This window comes from Mixophyes fleayi, chromosome 7 (genome assembly GCF_038048845.1).
Source record: "Mixophyes fleayi isolate aMixFle1 chromosome 7, aMixFle1.hap1, whole genome shotgun sequence".
NCBI lineage: Eukaryota > Metazoa > Chordata > Amphibia > Anura > Limnodynastidae > Mixophyes > Mixophyes fleayi.
In genome coordinates this window covers 22,023,433-22,050,244 of record NC_134408.1, presented here as the reverse complement: position 1 = coordinate 22,050,244, position 26,812 = coordinate 22,023,433, and the positions used below count along the sequence as shown (strand labels likewise).

Genomic DNA, 26,812 nt, shown 5'->3' with positions numbered 1-26,812 from the left:
GCCACCTCCTTCTTCGGACATCACAACACGGTCCTCTGGCCGTCTCATAATACACAAACAGCAGAACACAGACTGCTCACGATTCCTAATACAGAGGCGTCAGGAGACACAGACCTCTCCCCGGATATTTATCAATAAACCTCTTCTTACTCCATCAATAAGACTGATTTTTTTTTTTATCTCAGCAATAAAAAGATCACTCATCATCGCAATTTACCAAAAGACTATCACCAGGGTAACAGCAATACTTAGCAGCACGCAATCCTGGGCTGAATCTCTAAGGGTAAACTTACTGTTTTGTCAAGCCAAGTCATCATCATCATCTATTTATATAGCGCCACTAATTCCACAGCGCAGTACAGAGAACTCACTCACATCAGTCCCTGCCCCATAGTAGCTTACAATCTAAATTCCCTAACATACACACACACACACACACACAAACACACAGACTAAGGTTAATTTGTTAGCAGCCAATTAACCTGCCAGTATGTTTTTGGAATGTGGGAGGAAACCAGAGCACCCGGAGGAAACACACGCAAACACAGGGAGAACATACAAACTACACACAGATAAGGCCATGGTCGGGACTCAAACTCATGACCCCAGTGCTGTGAGGCAGAAGAGCAAACCACTGAGCCATTGTGCTTATCTTAAGATATCTAGATGCATAAGATTTGGCCTTTCTGTTCCATTGATGTGTGTGTCTGTTTGGGGGGAGTGGGAAGGGGGTTGATGGATAAAATAGTTAATATTTATTTGAGAAATTGAAAAAAATATGTTAAAACCTTAATTCCTGAAAGAAATTCTTTAGCCTCAAAAAACAGGATTTTTTTATTGATATTAATCTTTTACTACCATCTTGAGGAGGCAATAAAGGAACATGTATTGAAGCAGTACAAACCTGGTGGATTGGGAATCTTACTAGTAAGGGCTGAGCTGTGAACGTTATATTAGACGATGCTCTCTGATAAACCCATCCGCACCCTGTATATCTTATTAACACCTCCTCCTCTGCACTGCCGCTGGGAGAGGATTAGTCAGCCAAATAGCCTGCGTCTCCCTCTATCACCTCACATAACCCATTCCTATAACAGGGGGACACAGTACGGCAAAGGGCCATCACTGACCCCCTAACAGCGGGGTGACCTGACTACCAGGAACACACACACCAACAATCCCCCATGCATTCCATTAACTGTACATGGGCCAAGCTTTCAACCCATTTATAAACAGACTTTATTGCAGATATTTAGGTGTGCGTGATCTACCACATATTAATTTGTGCTATACTATGGCAGCACACTATATATATAATATGCCATACTTCCCTATTATTGTATAGCAGATTATAATCAGCTATATCTGGCTGGGATGATGGTACCTTGAAATTCTGCAGAGTGATCAGCACTAGATCGCAGTTACATTAGTATGGTCAAGCTCTGCTAGTAAGATAAATTATTTTTTTTGGGGGGGGGATATAGGAACTCCTTTTGGCTGTCACAAGAAGATCATACAAGCGGTACATCTGCTCCCCCAACATTCGGAAGCAGACAGCTGTCTTCTGATTGGCTGGGGCTGCCTTGTCCTCATGTGACCTGTGACAATGTGTGAGCGTCGATAGGTCGGAGCCAAGCGTCTCAGTTTAGCTAAAAATTAGATTAGATAAATAAAGATATTTCTTACTGATGGGTGTTAGTGGCCTGTGGAGTAACAGGTTATATTAATGTCCCCTTACATACCTTTTCAGTTAAGACTGATAATGAAATGTTGCTAATATTTACATTTTCCACCAGTAATAGAATATATACAGACTTCAACAGACCCATGTATTTGAAGAAAATACATTTTATTGCCCTATGATATCTCACGTCCATTTAGTAAAGATGCTTATATTGTAGATGGTCATGTATTAATTATATAATGCATAAATGCTATATGAATTTCAAACCCATTGGCTGGCTGGGCTATCGGGCAGTGGGGTACCTGCCCCCTGGGCCAGTCCCGCAGTGATCTACCTTGGGCTCAAGTCACTGGGCTACCTATATTTTTTTTTCTTTAAAATGTTCCTAATAGACTGCAGGGCCTAGTCTAGCCCCTCTGCACCTGGGCAAAACCATGTTGCATTGGAGGGGGAGGTAAATTTAAAATGTGGTGACAGATTTATAGTTGGGGTAGGGCATGTCCTAGATCAGTGTTGGCTAACATGTGACACTCCAAGTCCCACCATGCTTTGCCAATATATAGCAGTTTATTGCTGGAAGAGTATCCTGGGACTTGTAGTTTCACATGGAGTGTCACAGGTTAGCCAACACTGTCCTAGATCAACTTTAAATTTCAGTATAAAAATAAAGCTATCAAGTATTTGTGTGTTACATGTAAAAACAGCCAGTATTTAACTTATGTACAAAATAATAAACTGATTTGCACCCCCTTGCATTGTACCATGGTTTGTCCCGGAGAACATTTACTCTGCTTAATGAGTCAGGCCCCACAGGTTTTTCACCTGATTATCAGGCCAATCACATGATAAACAACCATCAGGCCCGATGTTGCATTAGTTTGCACTTTCCAACAATGAAGTATCGTTCCAAAGCACATCGTATCGTTTGATTTGATTAACGGGCTAAAAATCTCGTTCAACGATGGAACAATGTTGTTCCAGTCCTGCAGTGTGTATGCACTCACGATCAGAATCTCCACAGAGTTTACAGAGTCGCGATCTTTCCAGCTGATGCATATGACAGATGAAGAGCACAGATCTGAAGGTAAAACGTGTATAGTGTGTACACAGGAATCGGCTGCTGATCGGGACTTTCAGTCGTTGGTAAAATCGTTAATGATATCGCATTGGGAGAAATTTTCTGTAGTGTGTACCCAGCCTAATAAGCTATAGTGACAAAGTCCTTGATGGCATTGTCACTGATAAGTGTTATGTGAACAGGAATGCAATCTGCAGGAAAAATACAGAAGGGTATTGTGTTTGTAAGTAGCTATATCACACATATTTACAAAAGTTACATTTACACATACTGCATCTTTGTTGATGTATGTTAAGCTAGGTACAGACTACAGAATTTTCCACCAACTTTTTATGCCGATCGATTTTACATGCAATCGATGTTCCGATCGCTCGGTCCATGGACTGCATCAGGGCCGGACTGGCCATCTGGCACTTCTGGCAAATGCCAGAAGGGCCGATGGCTAGATGGGCCGGTCCCTACACTGGCAAATTGGCTGTCACTTATTGTATACTATATTACCATGCTATCGGCATGGCAGTCTGTGTACCCTCTGCGCGCTAACGGGGCCGGCCCTAGCCTATTAGTGGCCGGCTCCGAGATTGACAGGCTTCTGGGTGGCTGGCTCCTCCCCAGGAACCAGCCACCCGACAACATGTCCCGCGCGTGCCGTCACGCCTCCCTTTCCTGGTTCTTCATCCATTCTTTGAGAAGGGGTCCCGGTGGGAGCGCAAGACTGCCTAAATGATGAGCTGACAGCTGCGACCACCGGCGCGTCCTGTAGGACAACAGACCACCTAATCAGGTATGTTAAGATATTCTGTCCTGTGCAATGTAATTTGTTTTTTTTTTCCCTTTCAGTTGCGCTCTGACCTGTGTGGCATATGATTTAGGGGGCACTGCTGTGTGGTATATGATTTGGGGGACATTACTGTGTGGCATATGATTTAGGGGGCACTGCTGTGTGGTATATGATTTGGGGGACATTGCTGTGTGGCATATGATTTAGGGGCACTGCTGTGTGGTATATGATTTGGGGGCACCGCTGTGTGGCATATGACTTGGGGGACATTACTGTATGTATATGATTTGGGGACATTACTGTATGTATATGATTTGGGGACATTACTGTATGGTATAATTTGATTTGAGGGCACTTTTGTGGCATATGAATTGGGTGCACTTCGGTGTGGCATAATGTGAACTGGGGCACTATGTTGTGGCATAATGTGAACTGGGGGCAATATGTTGTGGCATAATGTGAACTTGGGGCACTATGTTGTGGCATAATGTGAACTGGGGGCACTATGTTGTGGCATAATGTGAACTGGGGGCACTATGTTGTGGCATAATGTGAACTGGGGGCACTATGTTGTGGCATAATGTGAACTGGGGGCACTATGTTGTGGCATAATGTGAGCTGGGGGCCCTATGTTGTGGCATAATGTGAACTGGGGACACTATTGTGGCATAATATACAATTTGGGGACAATATTGTGGCAAAATATGATTTGGGGGCACTACTGTATGGCATAATGTATGATATGGGGGCACTACTGTGTGGCATAATATATGATTTCAGGTCCCTATAGTGGCTTAATATCATTGGAGGACATGCACTCAGGAGTAAGGGATGTGTGAGGAAAGGGGGGGCGTTAATATTATGTGGGAGGTATGCTATTAATTTAATGGTGGCGGGTAGGTGGGGGCTCATTATTTAATGAGTGCTATTTTATTTGCAGCAAAGATACCGGGAGAAGGCCAGCACAGGGCAGGTAACAGACAGCAACCAGTTGATCCACAGAGGACTATAGTGACATAAACCAACATCCTGTAGCTCTCCAGCTGCTGTGGAGCTAGACGTCTCAGTATACCAGAAAGCCTATTGTGTGGCATGCTGAGACTTGTTGTTCCACGTAAACTGGAGAGCCACAGAAGGCGTAAGGGGGCTGTTCCTTAAGCATATTTCTATTTGACAGCAGCAGGTTTTCATAGATTCTCTGATTACGATAGTTTGCAAAAAGTACTGTAATTATTATGATGATTATTATTATTATTATTATTATTATTATCTGAAACAAAGGTGGGCCTGTGTGCTTTAAATGCCAGGGCTGATTTTTTGTCCCAGTCCGGCCCTGGACTGCATACACACTAGCCTTGTTTAGGACGATAAAGGGAAGAGCGGACGTCCCTTTAGCGACTTTTTACAGCTATGTTGTCGTGAGCAATGACTGTAATTTCGTACTCACTGTTGTGGATCGGTCGGAAGTTTATACACACTACACAGCGGAAACGAGATTGGAACGAAAATATTAAACGGTACGACCAACCAAATGAGGCGACAATCGTCCATTTGGGCAGACTTTCGACCATCGTGTCACTGTACACACTGACCCGACTTTTGAACGAGCGGCCGTATGTCGGCTGATTGAGCCGATTATTGGACAAAAACCGTGTAGTGTGTACTTCGCTTAAGTGATAGGGCTGTGTATTCTAACCACCAACAAATACGCTCCGAGACACATTATTCATGTCTCTAAAAATCCTGTCACCCTAAAGTAAACCATAATTGGCTACTCTGCCGTTATGTCCGGGAGACTCCCGAATTTCTGGGAATCCTCCTGAACTCCCGGGAGAGCAGACAAAAGCTCCTGGTTCCTGGCTGACCATTAGTTTAGTGGCAGGGGGCGGGGCTTATGATGCGATTTGCATGTCATCGTTGCCCCGCCCCTGCTGTAATTGGTTAAAACAGTGTGATGTATTTTAGGAGGCGGGGACAATGACACGATTCCCAGAGCTCCGCCCTCCACACGTACACCTCCCCCCCCAGATCTCTCAGACGCCAGCTTGCCCAAGTTGGCAAGGAGAAGTAAACCTGTCACCTGTAAACAGAGGAGGCGGCTATTTTAAGGCTGTACTAAAACTTATGAGTATAAAATTGCCCCCAAGCCAGTGACATCACTTCACGCCTCAATTATGCCGTTGGTTCCTAGTGAAACACTCTCTCCACCGTATGTAGGCCATGGGTACGTTTTATATTATCAAAATATCTAATACATACTTGCCTACTTCCGGCAAGTGTAATCCGGGAGAGGGGTGTGACTAGAGGGCGGGGCGCAGCCAAACGCTTCATTTTGGCACCGCCCCCTGTGACAAAACAACATTTTTTCCACGGGGGGGGGGGGGGCAAAATGACGCGATTCACAGCGAATCGCGTCATTTAGGCTAGGCAGTTACGGGATGAGAGAGACTTGCCTGCTCTCCCGGGAGTCCGTGAGACCGAGAGTCTCCCGGACATTCTGGGAGAGTTGGCAAGTATGATCCAATACTAATCATATCTTCCAGAAATCTTTTTTTCATTTTTTTCTTAAATTTTAATCACTATCATCTCCTGGGGGCTTCCCCTTCCAGTTAAAGGGAAATAACATATATTTAATACATAATACAGAAATAAAAATGTTTTCGGGGGGTGGGGAGGGGGGTGTTTAAAAATATCACTCAGTCGGGTCCATTGGATCCCACTGGTTAACGCTACATGCCAGTCCGAGCCTGGGCACACGCTTTATCAACCTGTATTTTAAAAACCAGCATTATTTCTTTATTAATACACTGCTGTATGTTGCTATGGTAGGACCACAGATCATCGAGGAAAGGCTGCTGTCACTGTACATTTGTAAGATATATTCAAGTCATGCCTTGGACACAAATGGACAACAGTGGCATAGACAGGCAATAAAAGATCATTAATTCACTGCTTTAAAAAGCAGAACAGTTCTCCCTTGATGTAGGCAGCATGATGTTTTGTGTTACTATACTTGGTAAATATTCTGCTTTCTACGCTCGTTCCCCAAGGCCCTGTGCATGTATTTTTGGAGCAAGTATGTGCGGAGTTTGCTAGGAGCTAAAAGCAGCTTCAAGAGAATACCAGTATTTACAAAAAGACTCAGCCTTATTTCCCCAGTCCTCTGCTAGCGTACAAGCATCTGTCGGTATATCAGTGCAGAGAGATGGCAGACGCTTGGATTTCACAAGGCAGGCTTGTGGTACGGTGTAGAACTGGCATCCAGGACGATGGTGATTGACAGGCTGCGCTCTAGTTGTCTGACAAGATAAAGCTTGCAGGCCCTGGGTTTATAAAAGTACAGTAAAGTAAAATAATAATAACATCTTAACGTGACATTTGTAAACACGTCGTTCAGCCTTTTGGGAATAGTACTAAAATCATGACCTGGGAGCTAGTCAGGTCATCTAGGAGCCATCTTTGCCATGTATATTATGGCGTGCATCTATTGAGATCTATAGGTAAAAGCAAAAACGAGAGGGTCCTGCACAGGCTCTAGACACCATGAGTATGGAACTCCCGGTAAATGCCCATTTCTGAGGTAAAATATTAAATTAAAATGGAATTTTCAATAATCTGTCATTTGTAAGAACAACCTGTAAGACGTTACTGCCCTGGAGTTGAGTTTCACTGCAATATTTATGGCAGCAGGTGACAGCCATATTTATAGATCTGGCTTGGGCAATTTGTGGCTGCCTAGCATGCTGGGAGTTATAGTTCCACAATAGTTGGGTCAGCCACGAGTTGTCTAAACCTGAAGCAGAGTAGGTCAGTGTACTCTCCCATGGACCTTGTATGCATGATATAAGATCTGGTACTATGGCAGTGTGGGTGGAATATAAATCACACAGTATGTGTCACATTATGCCCCCACTGAGCCACACTTCCACCACCTCCATATTCCCTAGAAAGCCTGCCAGTGAAGTGAGCAACTGGCAAACACTATTTATTTATTTATTCACTATTAGCTTTATATTTAAATGGTGCTAGCAATGTAACCCACCACAGCAGCATCGTACACAGATACCTGCAGCTGCTGGCACTGAAGATACGGACAGCGTCTGTCCGCATTCTGGGATCTGGCAGCTAGGTTGTTGATTTCAATGTCAAGCCGAGGAGGACGTGTCCCTTAGGGGAGGCCAGAAGGCCGGAGAAAGAGGAGGAGAGAGCCTCCTGGGAAGGGGTAATGGTTTACAAATAAGAGGGCAGAAAAGATAAAAGGGAGAGAGTGAGAGATGGAGAGCGCAGCAAGACAATAAACGGTACAGCAGGCAAGAGAGGGAGAGACGTGCACAGAAGCAGGGTAGAAAGGTACAGAGAGAGAGAGAGAGAGAGAGAGAGAGAGGTGCACAGTGAGAGGGCAGAGAGGATGAAAGATGCACAGTGAGAGGGCAGGAGGTACAGGGAGAGAAAGAGATGGATAAACGATGTACAGTGAGAGAGCAGAGAGGGTGAAAGATGCACAGTGAGAGGGCAGGAGGTACAGGGAGAGAAAGAGAGATGGATAAACGATGCACAGTTAGAGAGCAGAGAGGGTGAAAGATGCACAGTGAATGTAGAGGAGAGAGAGAGATGCACAGGAAGCAGGCAGAGGATGAAAGATGTACAGTGAGAGTGTAGAGGGTACAGAGAGAGAGAGAGAGAGAGTGAAAGTAAGAGAGGCACGGGAAGCAGATGGAGAGGATGAAAGATGCACAGTGAGTGTAGAGGGTACAGAGATAGAGAGAGGCACGGGAAACAGACGGAGAGGATGAAAGATGCACAGTGAGTGTTGAGGGTACAGAGAGAGAGAGAGGCACAGGAAGCAGGCAGAGGATGAAAGATGCACAGTGAGAGTGTAGAGGGTACAGAGAGAGAGAGGCACGGGAAACAGACGGAGAGGATGAAAGAAGCACAGTGAGTGTAGAGGGTACAGAGATAGAGAGAGGCACAGGAAACAGACGGAGAGAATGAAAGATGCACAGTGAGTGTAGAGGGTAGAGAGAGAGAGAGAGAGAGGCACAGGAAGCAGGCAGAGGATGAAAGATGCACAGTGAGTGTAGAGGGTACAGAGAGAGAGAGAGAGGCACAGGAAGCAGCCAGAGGATGAAAGATGCACCGTGAGAATGTAGAGGAGAGAGAGAGAGAGATGCACAGGAAGCAGGCGGCAGAAAGTATGAAAGATATACAGTCAGAGTGTAGAGGGTACAGAGATAGAGAGAGAGAGATGCACAGGAAGCAGGTAGAGATGATGAAAGATGCACAGTGAGAATGTAGAGGGTAGAGGGTACAGAGAGAGAGGGAGAGAGAGAGAGAGAGAAAGAGAGAGATGCACAGAAAGCAGAGGATGAAAGATGCACAGTAAATGTATAGGGTACAGAGTGAGAGGAAAGAGACAGAAAGGATGAAAGAATCAAAATGAGAGGGTAGAAGGGAGAAAAAGAGGGACACACAGGAATGAGGCAGAGGATGAAAGATGCACAGTGAGAGGGTAGAAGGGAGAGACACACACACAGGAAGCAGGAGCTGAGGAGGTCAGGCTCATTATATTACAGTGATTGAGGAGTTAGTTCTTTCTTACAGGTACCATGTAAGCATCTGTGAGAGGAGCTTCTTAAGTGCTGGTAATGCTACAAAGCCAGAAGACGGCTTACTGCATGCAAACACACAACAAGGTGTATTTAGACTAAAACAGTGGTGGAAGTGGGGATGTATACGGTAGTATGTCATACCGCCACTTCTCCTACTGCCGTCATTGTACAACCGTCATATTGCATTCACTTATTTCCATACCGTCACTTCTAAAATTGCACTTCGACCACTGGATTAAACTATAAGGAAGTGTTCGGATATATATACACGCGTACAGTACATGTATTGTGCCATAATATGTTGGTGACAGGTAGACTTACAAATACACAGCAAGCCTAATACTCCCTAATACTTTGCAATAAGCATCAAGGTCATCTAATCAATTATTTGCAAGCATCTCTCTCCAAACTCACTTCTATCTCACCCAGATTAAGCCTCTGCACCTAACGAATGGGACTGTATACTGCCAGATTGTAAACACACATGAATATGTTCACAAACTAAAAGTCACTATCCTTTTAACTACTTCCCAGCTTTCAAGTTAAATTGATAGCTGCCTCCTGACAGAAAAACAGTTACGCAGACTCCCTTAAAAGCAGTTTACTCAAGAAGTGTTACTATAAACGGTCATTGACCCTCTGAAGCCGCCCACAGAACTTTCGCTTAAAAACAAAAACTGAGCCTAGATTTAGGTTACCATGACAACTTTCCGTGGACAAATATTTCCCTAATTTTGGTGGGCCGTGCCCAAACGTCTCTAGTGAAACTTTCTCTCTCCACATTACTCATTTTTCTATAAAAACATCCAAACCACGTCTGGATGTGTCTTTCTTCAGAAACACAACTTTGTCTTGTTTACTTCTAAATTTGTATGCGCTGTGCTGTCTTCAGAACGGAATCCGTAGAATTAGAATGTAGTAATAGTAGTATGTTATTACTTTGACTTAAATTAGTCTATCAGATATCTGTGGTGTAAAGCTGGAACTTAAGTACGTTGCCTCCACTTCAGGAGTGGCACAGGTAACCTATCTGAGAAGATCCAGGTAGCTTATCTGCTAATTATAACTTTAATTTCAACAATCTTATTGACAAGCTGCAATAATGTGGTACATATGTAACAAGGTATACTCACCGTAGGCAAACCGAGGGGGAGGTGGGGGGGGGGGGGGGGGTTCCTAGTGCCTGGAAACCCCCCACCCAAGCCTGGAGCACTGTATAATTGAGGTGGCTCGACCCTGCTCCCACTTCACACAGCTCTGCTTGAAAAGGGAGAGCTGCGTGCACCTAAAAGTAGTCCACGTAGCATTACCCATGTATTTTATTGGGATAGGAAGAGTTGGAGAGCAGCCAAGCACTGTCTAAAATTATAGACACGCCCCCATGCATGCTGGTCACGCCCACTGGTGGCATAGAGTGGAAACCCCCTCTACAAATCCTGCGTTTGCCCCTGCTCACTATACTCAATATAACATTTTTCCAGTACAGTATTACAATAAAACTGTATATCTTAATACAGAACATGTTGGTGCTATCATTTACAAAGATAACACAGAAATGATCATGTTACCAAGTTTACTGGTTTTAGCAAGAGTCACATCAACATCCTAGTTATGTATAAGAGGTTGTCCTTGAGAATTTCAAGGGAGGGTGCCACAAATTTCAGGATTTTTCAGTCCAGGCTGGCTGTATCTGATGAAGTTTGTCAGGACAGTTACGATGAATGTAAATTCGATTTTTATGTGAGAGTCATTAACAAGTTTGAGCCAACGGGTACACATGGGAGCAATAGGAGAAAGCCAATGTAAGTCCACAGAGTTCCTGGCCAGAAACAACAATTCATGAAGCATATTTTGCATCTGTCGAAATACATTCAGCTCGTCTATGGCACTAAGCAGACAGACTGGCATCCAAAGGGACACACATGAATAAACTTGAATATTTGTCTCCAGATGTCCGCTAGTACAGTGCATACACGTATCATATAAATGAAGGTTATAGCTGAACAATAGTGTCCTGTAAGTCCTACGAACTATCTATAACGGGGTCTATCACCGAGGTGAGGAGGCAACTAGAACACTAGTGACTAACGACAGGGAGTTCTGTTTTTAATTGCTTACAAGATTTGAGCACTCTATACGAATATACAGTAGATGTCCTATTTCACAGAAGAGGAGGCAACTTTTGGCCCTGGAGGGGGAATACAAGTAAGTGGCCCAGACTCTTCTATCTGCATGCCACAGCGGAAAACATAGGCAGGAAGAAAAATATGTGGGACATATGGATGTGGTTTACTTTTATATAGCCAATAAAACATAAAAAAACTTATGTCAAACAGCTATAATAAAATACACCTACAAGCCCCTATCTGACTACTATTCAATGCAGAGACTAGTATAGTGATCTCTATGCACCACTGAGAGCATTCTAGTGACTGATATACAATACAGAAAGCCTTCTAGTGACCAATATACAATACAGAGCATTCTAGTAAACTGTAACAATACAGAGTGCATGATAGTTACCAATATACAATACATGGAGCATTCTAGTGACCAGTATACAATACACAGAACATTCTAGTGACCAATATAGAATAAACAGTGCATTCTCGTTACCTCTATACAATACTGATAGCATTCTAGTAACAGCTACACAATACATTCTAGTGACTGTCATACAATACTGAGTGCATTCTAGTGACCAATATACAATACAGAGAGCATTCTAGTAAATAATATACATTACAGAGATCATGGTAGTGACCAATACACAATATGGAGCGCAATCTAGTGACCAATATACAATATACAGAGCATTCTTGTTACCTCTATACAATACTGATAGCATTCTAGTAACATCTATACAATACCCAGTACATTCTAGTGACTGCTATGCAATACTGAGAGCCTTCCAGTGACCATGATGCAATACATAGAGTATCTTAATGAACAATATACAATACAAATAATGTTTTAATTACCTTTATACATACTGAACGCATATTTTAACCAATATATACAAGCAGAGAGCATGTCAATAAATAATATACATACATATTAAGAACAATATACTGATATCTATACAATACAGAGACCATTCCCATGACACCTTACCAAAACACAATTTATACTAGTGGCCACTATCATTACCATAAAATGCCACCATAAAATGTAGACAACCAAATCTCTGGTGGTTTTGCAATGTAAAACCACCAAAGACTTATAGAGCCTGTAATATAGGTTCCTGAAATCTCTGGTGGTGTTATAGCGCTTTATAATGCAGACCCCTACAAATCTCTGGTGACTCTACTCTATAGACCCCATATACATAATCAGAAACCAGATCTCTGGTGACAAACCAAATGAATTACTTAAACCCCCCTTGTAGTACCATGCTGGCTCCCTGTGTGCTGGAGGGCAAGTCTGGGTGTGCTGGAACACGTCATACACAATAGATGATTTTCAGTACTCTGGATAGTTCCAGCCGTTCACTGATCAATATGCGGAGGGGACGGGGGCAGCTACATCCAACAATCAGAGTGCAAGGGAGCCACTGTTGGATACGACAGCACACCCAGTAACTGTAGTTCCTGTGTCTGGTGGGTGAGAGGCAGGCAGGCAGACATTAATCCATGTCCGTTCCAATTGTGTTTATAATAAAACACAATTGGAACAGTTGGGGAGCATCTTCTGCCTGCTTCTTGGCCAACAGGCGCATGTGGCCATCCCAAAACTGTACACCTATGCCAGCCTGCCCCTGCCTAAAAAATTGGAAGATACTCTAACTCTACCAATTTGGATTTATTCCCGGGGATGGGAGGTATAGAAAAAATCATGTCTTCTCTCATCCTCACCTCATTTGGTGGGTGTCTGCAGCAAGCTGCACCTTCGTTTCATCCTCCTGTTCCCCAAATAAAGCGGATAAACAACTTAATTTTGCACAAAAATAGTTTGAAGTTAGTAGATCAGGGATTGCTGCACGACATATAATACTTTGGGATGCAGGATTTTTTTTTATTCAATTAATTCATCTTGGTAACCAAAAGAGGGAGTTGAGATCATACATTTATTCTGCTGCAAATGAGAGGAAATACTGGATCTATATTTTTTTTATTATAAAAGGATGGAGGTTATCTAACATAGATAAATCCGTAAATATGTACATTTATGTAACCACTGAAGTGGCGGATGTGTTGGGAATGCAATATAGCAGATAGACCATAATCTATAGGAAGACTTGTAGAATTGTCCCAAATAGGATTCAGCCCTGTGATGATCCACAGCTCTCTGTATAGTTGCAGGTAGCCCTATTTTCACTTGTAACCCATGGTTATATGTCTATTTCTGATCTCACTCAAGCTGCCAGGGGTACTATAGTGGTTACATATAATAATAGAGACGGTATTTCTGTCTAGTGCTTCTTCCCAATGGAAAGGTGTTGGAAATCCACCCACCCAGCACAAACTCTGACTCCAGGGTTTTATATAACATGTAGATCCATAGGATGAAGCCTTCTCCAAAGGCAGTCAGAATAGCTTTAAGGTACAGCTACTCAACGGAGTTAAATGCTTTAGCAGCATCTAACAAAACCTACATTCTTCTACCTGTGCTGTCATAGGGGAATTGGATATTCTCATACACCCTCCTGATATTAAATGAAGCAGACTTCCCAGACATGTAGCCTGTCTGATCTAGGTGCATAATAGAAGCAATTACTCGGTTTAGTCTAGTGGATAACATCTTTGCCAGAATATTTTTGTCAACTGTCAGCAATGACATAGATTTCTATGAGGCATAATTTGCAGGATCTTTACCGGGCTTTTGGAGGAAAATAATTAGGGCTTCCATCTTTAAAGGGGCGAAACATGTTTATCTAGGCATCAAACAAGTGTTAACTCACAGTCTACATATTTCTTCTAAAATTCAATCGACGGGCTGTAAAGCCCAGGGGGGAGGGCTTTTATTTTAGAAGAATGCAATAACTAAATTAACTTACTCCACTGTAATTGGGGCACCAAGCACATTGAGCTTTAGAGAAGCATACAGTATTTGGTTATATTGTGTAAAGGTTGAATTTATTTCCTCCGTTTAGCGTTCTGCAGCAGTAAAGTGGTGAATCCTCTCTGAGCTGACCTCCATGTAGGTGGCTGTAGCCGTGTTATCTAAAAACATTCTTCTGTTTAGCGTTCTGCAGCAGTAAAGTGGTGAATCTTCTCTGAGCTGACCTCCATGTAGGTGACTGTAGCCGTGTTATCTAAAAACATTCTTCTGTTTAGCGTTCTGCAGCAGTAAAGTGGTGAATCCTCTCTGAGCTGACCTCCATGTAGGTGACTGTAGCCGTGTTATCTAAAAACATTCTTCTGTTTAGCGTTCTGCAGCAGTAAAGTGGTGAATCCTCTCTAAGCTGACCTCCATGTAGGTGACTGTAGCCGTGTTATCTAAAAACATTCTTCTGTTTAGCATTCTGCAGCAGTAAAGTGGTGTACCCTCTCTTAGCTGACCTCCATGTAGGTGACTGTAGCCGTGTTATCTAAAAACATTCTTCTGTTTAGCGTTCTGCAGCAGTAAAGTGGTGAATCCTCTCTGAGCTGACCTCCACGTAGCTTACTGTAGCCGTGTTATCTAAAAACATTCCTCCGTTTAGCGTTCTGTAGCAGTAAAGTGGTGAATCCTCTCTGAGCTGACCTCCACGTAGCTTACTGTAGCCGTGTTATCTAAAAACATTCCTCCGTTTAGCGTTCTGTAGCAGTAAAGTGGTGAATCCTCTCTGAGCTGACCTCTATGTAGGTGACTGCAGCCGTGTTATCTAAAAACATTAATCCATTTAGCATTCTGCAGCAGTAAAGTGGTGAATCCTCTCTGAGCTGACCTCCATGTCTGTAGATCACAATGTAGCCGATTTGGCAGCTCTCCCTTACTGGGAATGCATCCTTTTTCCAGCTGAAGTGCAAGTCGGACCATGACCCTCGACAGTGTCTTGGTTGCAATTCGATTGCTTGGCCCAGCACCTAAACAGCCCAATCAGTGCAATTTTGCCATTATGTATGCCAAGGAAGAAGATCACAACGATACATGACACCGCTCATTGACTGGCCTGATATAGACCCCATGAGTGCAGTGTCTGATAATTTATTAGTACATTGGTTATTATTGTAGGTGATCACTACCAACTTGTGGGTCCAGGTCAGGTCTCTGGCCAAATTGGACTGTGATCTGAGCTCTCGCAACACCAAACAGCAGTATTAAGATCAAGTGTCGATCCAAGTGCTTTAGAGCAATATACAACACACTGCTTCCTGTTCATTGTCACCTCGCTGTGTGAGCGGACCCGCACTCACCCTTCCATGTATTTAACATTCCATATCTGTCACTCCTAAATTAATTTTTGCCATTGCCGGGCAGACTGGCCCGGGCTTTAGACGCTGCTTAATTCAATATATCAATGAGAAACATGACTGCAATTGCTTTCAAAACAAAAGTAACATCCAAACTAGAGAGAGAAATGTAATTACTTTTACTGGAAAGCTAACGGATGTTTCCATAACCTCATAAAATACAATGCACAGTACTTAACTCAGCTCTGGAGAGTGACAGGATAAAGGTAGGTGTGAAGGTGAGGAGCGGCAGGAGGGAGGGGTCTGGTGACAATCTCCTGTATAAGAACTTGCTGCTGAAGTTTGAGCTGCTGGCTCCCCCAGATGTCCAGTATTTACCCTATCTCGGGTGAATATTTATTGGTATATCCTGGGCTGTCTATTGCTATACTATTATAATAGAGATCTCTTATCTTTATCATGAAAACTCTTCTAAATCATGTGTACACACCTACACAATTTACCTTCAGATCTGTGCTCTTCATCTGTTATAACCATCTGCTGAAAAGATTGTGACTCTGTACACTCTACAGATATCTGCCTACAGTGGTGCAACTATCGGCAGAAGTGTTGGCCAGATGGCACTGAGTGCGTACACACTTCCACATTTACCCGACGTCTTTCCGCCACAGATTGTGATTTTTACAAAGTTTTGAAGACCAAATCAACAGATGCGATGTGTATTGGTACGATAAAACATGGTCGTGGGAGCGTGCCGGCATGATAATCGAATAGATTATTATTAAGTAACAAATATACGAGGTAATATATGTAGGTAGCACAGAGGAGTGTAGGTAATGCTATGGGGACTCACACAGAGTGCAGCAAAAAAGTGACGGGACGTACGAGGGACAGTAGACAGACGTGGTACAATAGGTAGAGAACACTGCCTGTGAGGGCTTACATTCTAGAGGGAGGGGTGGTGAGGGACATTAGGACCAACTGGAAAAAATTGGAGATGGCAGGAGAGGAAGGGGAAGTGATGGATAGAATGGTTAAGAGGTGGTAGGATAGGCAAGCTTGAAAAGGTGAATTTTGAGTAAACATTTGAAGGACTGAAGGTTGGGGGAGAGTTGAGTGAGACGGGGCGGGGAGCTCCAAAAATTAGGGGCAGCATGGGAGGAGGTAATGAGAGGTGAATTGAGGCGGAGGCCAGAGGCAGAGATGAGTGGCCGGGTAGGTATGTACCGTAACACAAGGTCAGAGATGTAAGGGGGAGACATGTTGGCAAGGGCTTTGTAAGTAAGGTTAAGGAGCTTGTACTGAACTCTGAAATGGAAACATAGCCAATTAATGGATTTACGCATAGGAGAAGCGGAAGAGGTGTAGCAGGAGAAGAGGATGAGCCTAGCAGCAGCATTCTGTCTGGATTAAAGGTCAGAAATGCGAGAGCAAGGAAGGCCAATGAGAAGGAAGTTGCACTAGTCAAGATGAGAAATGATGAGTGAATGGACCAGGATTTAGGCTGCTTCCTGAGAGATGAAGGGACGGATTTGCGTAATGTTACGGAGGCTTAAGTGGCAGGATTTGGAGAGGGACTGTATATGAGGGGTAAAACTGAATGCTTAAGTCTAGGCCAAAAGATCTAAGCATTCAAGGCCTTCCTCCATATTACCCTAAAAAATACTACACTACAATCACATTTGGGATTTTCACTTGATGCAAGCGGGTAAAGAAAGGTTTATGGAAAATGCCGGCTAATATTATATGTAATGTCTGCAATATAAAATCTTAAAGTAGCAGAGAATTTCAAAGAAAAAAAATGTAACTATTAAATGGCACTAAAAGAGTTGGGTTTGCCAACCTGGGGCCCTTATACTCGGCGCCGGAGAGATGCAGGTCGGCAGAGGACAGACATCTGTGGTAAGCAGCTAGATAGCCTTGTGTAGGTCTAGACTAAGATACAGATCAGTAAATTGAGCAGCCTCTGGGTTATTCTTCTCATGTATTATCAGCTGGGTAGAAGTCTGACAACTAGACTTTACAAATTACACACAACTCTCTCTAAAACTGTGTGATTTTGTGTGGTAACGGTAGTCAGAGCAACCAAATCAGCCAACCATTCTACCGTGTGTGGATAGCATAGTATCTGTGTTCCGTTCAGAACTTAACTGAACACAGACAGATATTAATCAGCCGTGCAAATGAGTTTCCTAAAACTACAACCTGATTTGTTATCCCAATGTTATCTCCATGTCCAAAATACATATAAGATATAGAAAAGGCCGACACAGATTAGCATAAGGCTTATGGTATCACGGCACAGTAAGTAGACCTTGTAAGACTGCAAACACCTATGCAGTATGCTGCTATATCATCCACCATGGTCCATTAGCTATAGGGCCTGATTCATTAAGGAAAGGAAAGCAAAAAAATTAGTACGTTTGCACCTGGGCAAAACCATGTTGCATTGAAGGGGGATGTAAATGTAAAATGTGGGGACAGATTTATAGTTTAGGGCATGTCCTAGATCAACTTTACATTTCAGTGTACAAATAAAGCTATCAAGTATTTGTGTGCTACATGAAAAAAACGGCCAGTATTTAACTTATGTGCAAACTAATAAAATAATTTGCTCCCCTTGCGTTGTACCATGGTTTTGTCCAGGGGAAAACGTACTCCTTTTTTTGCCTTACCCTCCTTAATGAATCAGGCCCATAGTGTTAGGATGAAGTGCTATAAAATAACTTCTATGGACCCATTCCTGTTGGGGAGATGAAGTATCATCATCATCATCATCATCATCATCATCACCAGTTATTTATATACCGCCACTGATTCCGCAGCGCTGTACAGAGAACTCACATCAGTCCCTGCCCCATTGGGGCTTACAGTCTAAATTCCCTAACATACAGAGAGAGAAAGACTATGGTCAATTTGATAGCAGCCAATTAACCTACCAGTATGTTTTTGGAGTGTGGGAGGAAACAGGAGCACCCAGAGGAAACCCACGCAAACATGTGTAGAACATACAAACTCCATGCAGATAGGCCATGGTCAGGAATCAAACTCATGACCCCAGTGCTGTGAGGCAGAAGTGCTAACCACTGAGCCACTGTGCTGCCAGTATTATCACACACAATAAGCATAGGTAGTGATTAAACTGCATTAAATTGATAGAATGAATGGCATTGTACTGTGCGGCTGCTCTGCACTGAAATGTAGAGACATAACAGGTTCTATGGTGTCACGTACAAACAACTCTATTGTTTTTTTTTAATAAATTACAAACAATAAATATACAATAATTGATTATATAAGTATTTATCATGTTTGCTACTGTACACCAAAATAAATCCGGGTCCGTTCAGCTGTCTTCAGAGGTCATTTTTTTTTTTTTTCATTGATTTGGGTCCACCTGTCTGCAATTAACGTGCTTGAAAATAATTACACCAGTTTGTGAGAGTTTCCTCATCATTTCCAAGTAAATGCTTCATCATGAAGTTCAGAGAGCATTCAAGACAAATCCGAGAAAAAAGGCGCAGCGGTAAATCTGTCTACAACAGTCCGTCCTTCAAAAATGAGCATGCACGCAAGAAGCCTACTTGTAAGAGAGGCCACCATAAGGTCTACGGCAACTCTGAGTTATGCTCTTCCGTGGCAGGTAGATGGGAGACTCTGCCTATGGGACAATAGCCCGAGCACTTCACAAATCTGCATTTATATCTAAAGATAAATAGACTCCTATCCTGCGCTTCATACCCACAACTCTCTCACTACCGATGGCGCCGAGCGTAACGTTATAGTTAAGCTCCTCCGCTTCCTGAACAGGGAAACTTGTCCATATAGACAACGCAGCGAGATATAGACGGATCTTGTAGCAAAACCTGCTGCTGTCTGCAAGAAACGTAGGAGAAGATTTATATTCCCGTGGGACAATGACCCAAAGCTTACAGCAAAAGCTACATTGTAGTGGCTTAAATACAAAATATATCAATGTCCTGGGGTGTTCCAGTCAAGGCCAGACTTCAACCTAATCGAGATTCTGTGGAAGGATTTCAAAACTGCTCTTTTCCAGCCTGATATAACCCCAACAACACTGAAAATAAGAATAGGTGAAAATTACAGTCTGCAGACACACAAACGCTGCAATTTTACAGCCTTACAGGTAAAGGCTTCCCCAAATACACTCACTGCGGCCATGGCAGCTAAAGCAGCTTCTGAAAAGCATAAAAATACTTATTATCGCCAGTGTACCCGCACATTCTCTCTAGGTAACCATCCAATGACATTTCCGCGCATTACTATAAATGTTTTACCAACCAAACACCGAGAATAATGATCTGAAGGTAAATCTAGACGGAACTTCATTTTACACTTGTTAGTCTGTAAATCTATTTCAATCGTTCCTAGTTGCGTGGGTTTGAAATGAGGACACACTTTCTCACAATGGAAATTACATTCTCCACAATAAATCCGAACACACCGCAGACATAGTTCAGCTGCATCATCCATCCCTAATAGGTTTCATAGCCGTATAACTGGTTACGGACTAAGAAAACACAGAGGCGGCAGCAGACCAACCAATTCTTATAAAAAGAGCGCTGTTATGGTCGACAGTCCGGGAGATGACATAAATCACCTTAAATGCATTAGCTCCAAATTTCTTCCTTGGCTCAACAAGCTTAGTTTATCCATAACTCCCAACATTTAGAATCACAAATTTTCCCCTGTTTTTAATATAAACTTATCCCAAAGTATCAAATAAGGGGACTCTCCTAACTTTGCTGGGTACCACCCACCTTAACTGAAAACGAATGCCTTGCACGTTCTACAGCTGAACAATACAGCACTGTGGAAGGTTATCAGGTAAACCCTGTAATTAATTTAGATTATTACAACTGAAAAAGTATGCGGGAAGAAATGGCAAGAGAGGCCAAGGCAGGGGCAAACGCGGGATTTGTAGAGGGGAATTTCCACATCGCGCCACCAGTGGGCGTTACCATCATGCACGGGGCGTGGCTATAATATTAGACAGTGCCTGGCTGCTCTCCAACTCTTCATATCCCTAAAATATACATGGGCAATGCTGCGTGCACTACTGTTAGGTGCACACAGCTCTCCCTTTTCAAGCAGAGCCGTGTGAAGCGGGGGCAGGGTCCAGCCACCTCAAGTATACAGTGCCTATGCAAGGGTATATATATATATATATATATATATATATATATATATATATGTGTGTGTGTGTGTGCGCGCGGCTCCTACGTGTTGTGTGTGGGGTGCCACTGCAAGACATTTTAAAGGGATAAAAATGCAGGTGGCCCAGTGACCCAGCCCTAGGCAGCCTACTATGGGACCCAGGGCCGCCGAGACGGGGAGTGAGCGGGTACTAATTACCCAGGCCCGGGCATGCCAGGGGGCCCGGCCCGGGCCCTTGCACCAACGATTTTTTTATTTATTTTTAAAAAACTACAGAAAGAAGAGAGAAGAAAAGGTAAGTAAAGGGAGGAAAACGGGGGTTGGGCATGGCACAGAGGGGTTAAAAAACAGGGGGGGGGCATGGCACACAGGAGTTAAAAAACGGGGGGTGGGCATGGCACAGAGGTGTTAAAAAAAGGGGGGCAGCATGACACGGAGGGGTTAAAAAACGGGTGGCATGGCACAGAGGGGTTAAAAAACGAGGGGGAGCATGGCACAGAGGGGTTAAAAAACGAGGGGGAGCATGGCACAGAGGGGTTAAAAAACGGGGACAGCATGGCACAGTGGGGTTAAAAAGGGGGGGGAGGCATGGCACAGTGGGGTTAAAAAGGGGGGGAGCAGCATAGTATAGTGTGATGAAGGGGAGTCAGGTGAAGGGGGCAAAAGCAGCATGGAGGGCGCAGTGTGATCATAAGGCATGGCGATGATGAAGGGGCACATTATTGTAATATTGGAGCTGGAGGAAGGCCTAATTATTAATCGTGGGTGGTATTGATTTAACGCCAGGGTTGTTTGGAATTATCTAAATGTAGCCATTTTTTTCCAAATAGGGCATCCAGCATTCCAGGATCCAGACAAGCCGCAACTAAAGAAACCTGCAGCCACAGGTGGTGAAAGTGAGAACAGGTAGGAGAGAGTAGGCCAGTATGTGAAATGTGATTCTAGTAGGGACAATGCCAATTTTTGGTGAGTGTTGCGCTCAATGTAAGGTGCAGGCCAAGACTGAACTCTTTGTGTACACACTGCATTCTTTGTATACTACACTGTGGTGCTAGATGTCCTGAAAGTCAGGAGTGCTTGGACATATGTGACGCTCCTGCGAATTCAGAACCTAGTGATTTTGATGTGTTAGCCACGCCCCAATGGCGCATTTGCCACGCCCCCAAATGCATGACCACACCTCCCAAAAATTTTGCGCATTCTCGACTATAAGGGGGCCCCATGAATTTGTTGTACCGGGGCCCTGAATTCCTCTTGGCAGCCCTGATGGCACCAGCCCGGTGAGCAGATGCCCCCCTGTCCCCATGCCCAGTCTGCCCCTGGCGCCACGGCCAGGACCAGTGATAAGCTGATTAAGCAAGGCGGGGGACTACTTTGTAATAATTTTGGCGTAGGAGTGCCTTGAAAAAATTATGGAGACCCTAATGGTGCCTCGAACTGAGAACGTTTGGGATCCACTGGTATAGTCAATTATTCATTAATGGAGGTAAAATGGTCTTCCATCAATCCACTGAATATGTGTCGATTTATTAAAGGTGCTACTACCAAATTGAATTAAACATGCATGTCCAAGCAAACAAAATTTGGTTGATGAAGTGCGCTAACAGCCTCATAACATCTCCCCATTAGCCCATTAGGAGATTGTAGTTCCTATTTGTTTAAAAAATAACTTTTTATACCAATAATTAAAACATTATAATTAAAATAAGCGAAATGATAATGAGAGTGAAAATAGTGAATTATTGTGACGTTATAAAATACTGTGCGCAACTTAAATCCCTTTCTCGATTATTATATAATTCCCACTATAAATAACAAAGGTCTAGTATCGATTCGATCTGATTACACATATCTCTGTTAGCTCTACGGCTTTCAGTGCTGTCTGCTATTTCTGCAACACTAAAACAATATTTTTCTCTGATTGTCATAACATTTAGGAAAGTGGATATATGTGTTGCCATTGAGGGAGCTTGTTTTACCTCTGAGCAAAGTGTTCAGTGGAATTGTTATCGGTGTTCAACTTGTTTGTTATTGATCAAACCAGGGATTAGTTAGCTATGAGCTACAATTATACTATTACTGTTCTGCATCCGCTACTAATATCCCATATGGAGTATTAGTCCATCCATTCATACTATTGTGGGTTGCCAAGGGTTACAGCAATTATTTGCCCAAAATGTGCACCAACAGGAATCTTTCCTTTATTTACTCAGTCAGTCCGACTGGCAACATGTAAGACAACCCCAAATAATTATCACCGACGTGCAAGTGCAGGTTTAAAATAATAAACTGCAAGTAATAATATATGTGGTGCAGAAGGACCACTGTGGATTGCCAGGTGTCTGTGATCCGCCCAGATACCACCCACACAGGGCAAGTCACAGGATGTCAGGTTAGGGTGTGCGAGACGCTACCAAGACGGAGGTCACACTGCCAACGCCTGAGTGACTACACTGGTCTACCTGCCACCCACACACAGCCATGGAACCAATTTTCAGGAGAAATCGCTCTATCGACTCCTTAGGAACCAGTGACATCGCTGTGGCACTAACCACAAAGCGGGCATGGTACCACTGTTCTACTGAAATATATGGGGTACATTTATCAAGCTGCAGGTTTGAAAAAGTGGAGATGTTGCCTATAGCAACCAATCAGATTCTAGTTATTTAGTATTTATTTAGTATATTCTACTGTCGAAGTCAAATAATTGGATGAAGTAAACCAAATTGATTAATATTGCTTTACCGTGCAATTGCAATTAATACGCCACGTGATATAACGCACTCGCACGGATTCATAACACACACAATTACATTCGCACACTTGTAAATAATACACATTTATTAAGGTTCCAATCCACATTTATTTATTAGTAAAATTTATTAGATTGTTTATTTATGCATAGATACTACTATAGTAAAGGTATTTATGGTTCAGGTGTTTTAAAAGGTAAAGAGTTTGGTCTCATATTAAAGCTTATTTCATCGGCATTAACCCAGTTTGGACAGAGTAGCGATCACATCTAGCGATCGCAAGATATAAGCAATATGAGATTAATAATCAAAAGTACTTGTGTGTGGGTCAGTTTGAACTGGGTATTCAGTGGTACAACGTAGACAACAGTTGAGGGAAGTTGCCCCTCACTCTTTGAAAGGATCAAATGAACTGACCTATGACTAGCAGGGAACTGGAATATCATTAACCCTGGACCAATGAAGACCTCACTGAGTGTTATCTGTATACTTAGTGACATCATCAGTATTTTCTCTATACTGAAGCTACATATAAGAATGCTGGCCCATTTTTCTCTGATCCTGACTACATGTGACCATGACTGTATCCCCAGACCTGGGTGAAGCACTATAAGGAAATTGTAACGTATTCAGTGTTTTTATACTTTCCTGCTTTATTGTAACATCTTTAATGCATAATAATGGCTTGCTGTAAATCCTGCTATATTTTGCAATTAAATATCTTTGTGCTTTGGAACCACAACAATCGCATTGGACAATGATTTTATTGGTAAGGGATAAAATGACTTTAATACTACAAAATGACAGCTAGAATCTGATAGGTTGCTATAGGCAACTACTGTTGTAGTATCACAACAGTGATACTAAGATATTTGCTGATGATCCCTGTGAATATTAACTGCATAAAAACTGCATGAGCAATACACAATGCAACATGTCAATAGCAATAATGTTTTGCTGAGTATCTTTATATAAATACACTTAAATTACAAAAGGGATATAGTTCCATTTAAATAGCCAATCTAATCAGCAGGTGCCAGTTTCCATCCCAAACATCCAAACCCACAGGCACTGCAGGTGTTAAGTTATCCTCTGTACTCAGCCGTTGATCCGTCATTCTTCAAAAGATGCAGAGGAACAATGATCCTTTAGATCCCAGACATATAGCTCAGTGACAATCCCCCCCCTTTCTCTCCCTTCCATGTCTTGCGCTGTTAAATTATTTATCATAACAAGAAATTTCTGCATTAGTTCTGGCTCAGCCAGCCATTCTAGGACACTGGGAGAGTGCATTCTAGCACCTCAGCTCTCCTATTAGTGATTGCCAGCAGACGTCACCTCCTCCCATTCAATTCATCTGCTCTTACAAAGGGCAGCTTCAGCAGCGAGGTGACAATATATGAGCAACACAGCTAAAAATCTCATTTTGGGCTCTTTGATCCCAGGATAGAAGGCTTTAATGCAAATCTTTATAAACTTATCTCATTGACGCAGGTCGCAATCATTCATAAATGGTTAACATCGCTTGTCTTATCTGTGTGGCATCCTGTTCTGGGTTATAAAGTTCACATGCCTTGTAACAGCTAGGACCGGCTCGACATGGCCTTGTACAAGGTCATTAATATCTTTAAAGCTCATTACAAAGATGGCATTGGAAGGCCTTCTGGGAAGTATTATTATCAATATATGGTGTCCACGGTTGGCACACTTGTAAATGCCATCAATGGTCTCTTTTTTCTATACCTGTGTACAGGGCCATCTTTTACATTGGGCACAATGGGCAGGTGCCCGGGGGCCCCACAGGCAAGGGGGCCCCATAGGCAGGGCTCTTAATGAGAATAAATAATGCTGCAAAAGAAAAAAACCTGCAAAAAAGAACCTTCAAGGGTCACTGAGCAAGTACACATATCTATCTATATACATCTATCTATCTATCTATCTATCTATCTATATATATATATATATATATATATATATATATATATATATGTATGTAGGGGCCCCGATGCACTGCTTTGCTCGGGGGCCCATAATGTTGTTAAGATGGCCCTGCCTGTGTAGTCTAAACTATTTTGCTGGATGATTCATGTATCAATTACTTGGGCTGACATTGACATTCCCCCACAGTAGGAAGTCTCCTGAGCACCCCTGAAGTTAGACACAAGAGGAATCTGGGTGCAAGCAGAGTCGAAAGTTCTACATTCATAATGTCTACACCATAAATGTGGACAGTGATAAAGTCTACACTCTTATAATGTCGACCAACAAAATGTGTACATGTTCATAATGTCGACCTTTAAAATGTCTACACATTTGACACACTGTCATGATGTCTACAGGGTTGTAATGTCGACATTTATTGCAGATGAAGAGCCTGGATCTAGGTGAGCAATAAAGAGGGTGAATGAGGGTAGTGTAGCGTGTTTTTTTATTGCAATTAAAATCATTTACATTTTTCCTTGGTGCACTACAGGTCCCAATGGAATCTGGGTGTCAGGGCACGCCCTGGCAGCCATGGATATGCTGGTGCTTGTAATACTAAATGCACCATCATGCCCAAACACTTAATGGCAGCCTGGGCATGCTGAGACCTGAAGTGCAAAACGGATTTATACTTAGGGATGTGCACCGGCCACTTTTGGTGTCTCGTGTTTTGGATTCGGATTTGCTTGAGGTTTTGGGTTTGGATTTGTTTCGCAAAACACCTGACGAAAGGTTTTGGTTCGGATTTAAGGTTTTGGATTTGGATTTATTTTGAAAAAAACATGAAAAGTGTTAAAATCAAGTTTTTGGGTTTATTTTCACTCCTACGCTATTATTAACCTCAATAACAATCATTTCCACTAATTCCCAGTCTATTCTGCAGAATCAGTGAACTTTGTAATATTGCAGTACCAATGGACTTATACTGCAGGATTGTTTTTGGATATTTTTTTTTAATATCTTTTTTTTATAATTATTTTTTAAAAAATTTTCGTGCTGTGCTGTGTTCTGCTCAGTCCAGTGGTGCTGTGCCCTGTGTTCTGTCCTTCTGAGTTCAGTGGTGCTGCTGGGTCCTGTGCTGTGTCCTTCTAAGGGCATTGTTATTTCCCCAGCACAGCACAGCACGAAATATAGCAGGACAGAGGACCACCTAACACAACCTCCCTCTACCCTGATCAATGCCCGAGTGAAGATGGCGGCGGCTAGCGGGGAATTTATAGGATCCGAGTATCGCGAGATCCGACAGCGGGATTATGACTCAGAGCCTCGGTTTCAGTTTTGCAATTGGCGGGAATACCCGGATCTGTCTCGGATCCGGCTCGGATCGGCAACGTTCGGGTGGGCTCGGATTTCAGATATCCGAGCCCGCTCATCTCTACTTACAAACAATTGATATTACCCCACACCCACT

At 42.9% G+C, this 26,812-nt stretch overlaps 1 protein-coding gene across 4 annotated transcripts in view; it reads right to left on the bottom strand.

Annotated features, from left to right (window-relative positions):
• Positions 1–26,812, bottom strand: part of CASKIN1 (CASK interacting protein 1) — a 160,091-nt gene that overhangs the window by 85,204 nt on the left and 48,075 nt on the right. Inside the window, exon 1 of one of the 4 annotated variants that reach the window (XM_075179313.1) lies at positions 10,286–10,303. The exons of the other annotated variants lie outside the window; for them this stretch is intronic. The gene's annotated coding sequence lies outside the window, so the exon portion shown is untranslated. Of the gene's footprint in view, positions 1–10,285; positions 10,304–26,812 lie in introns of those variants that run through there. 4 annotated transcript variants of the gene reach the window in all.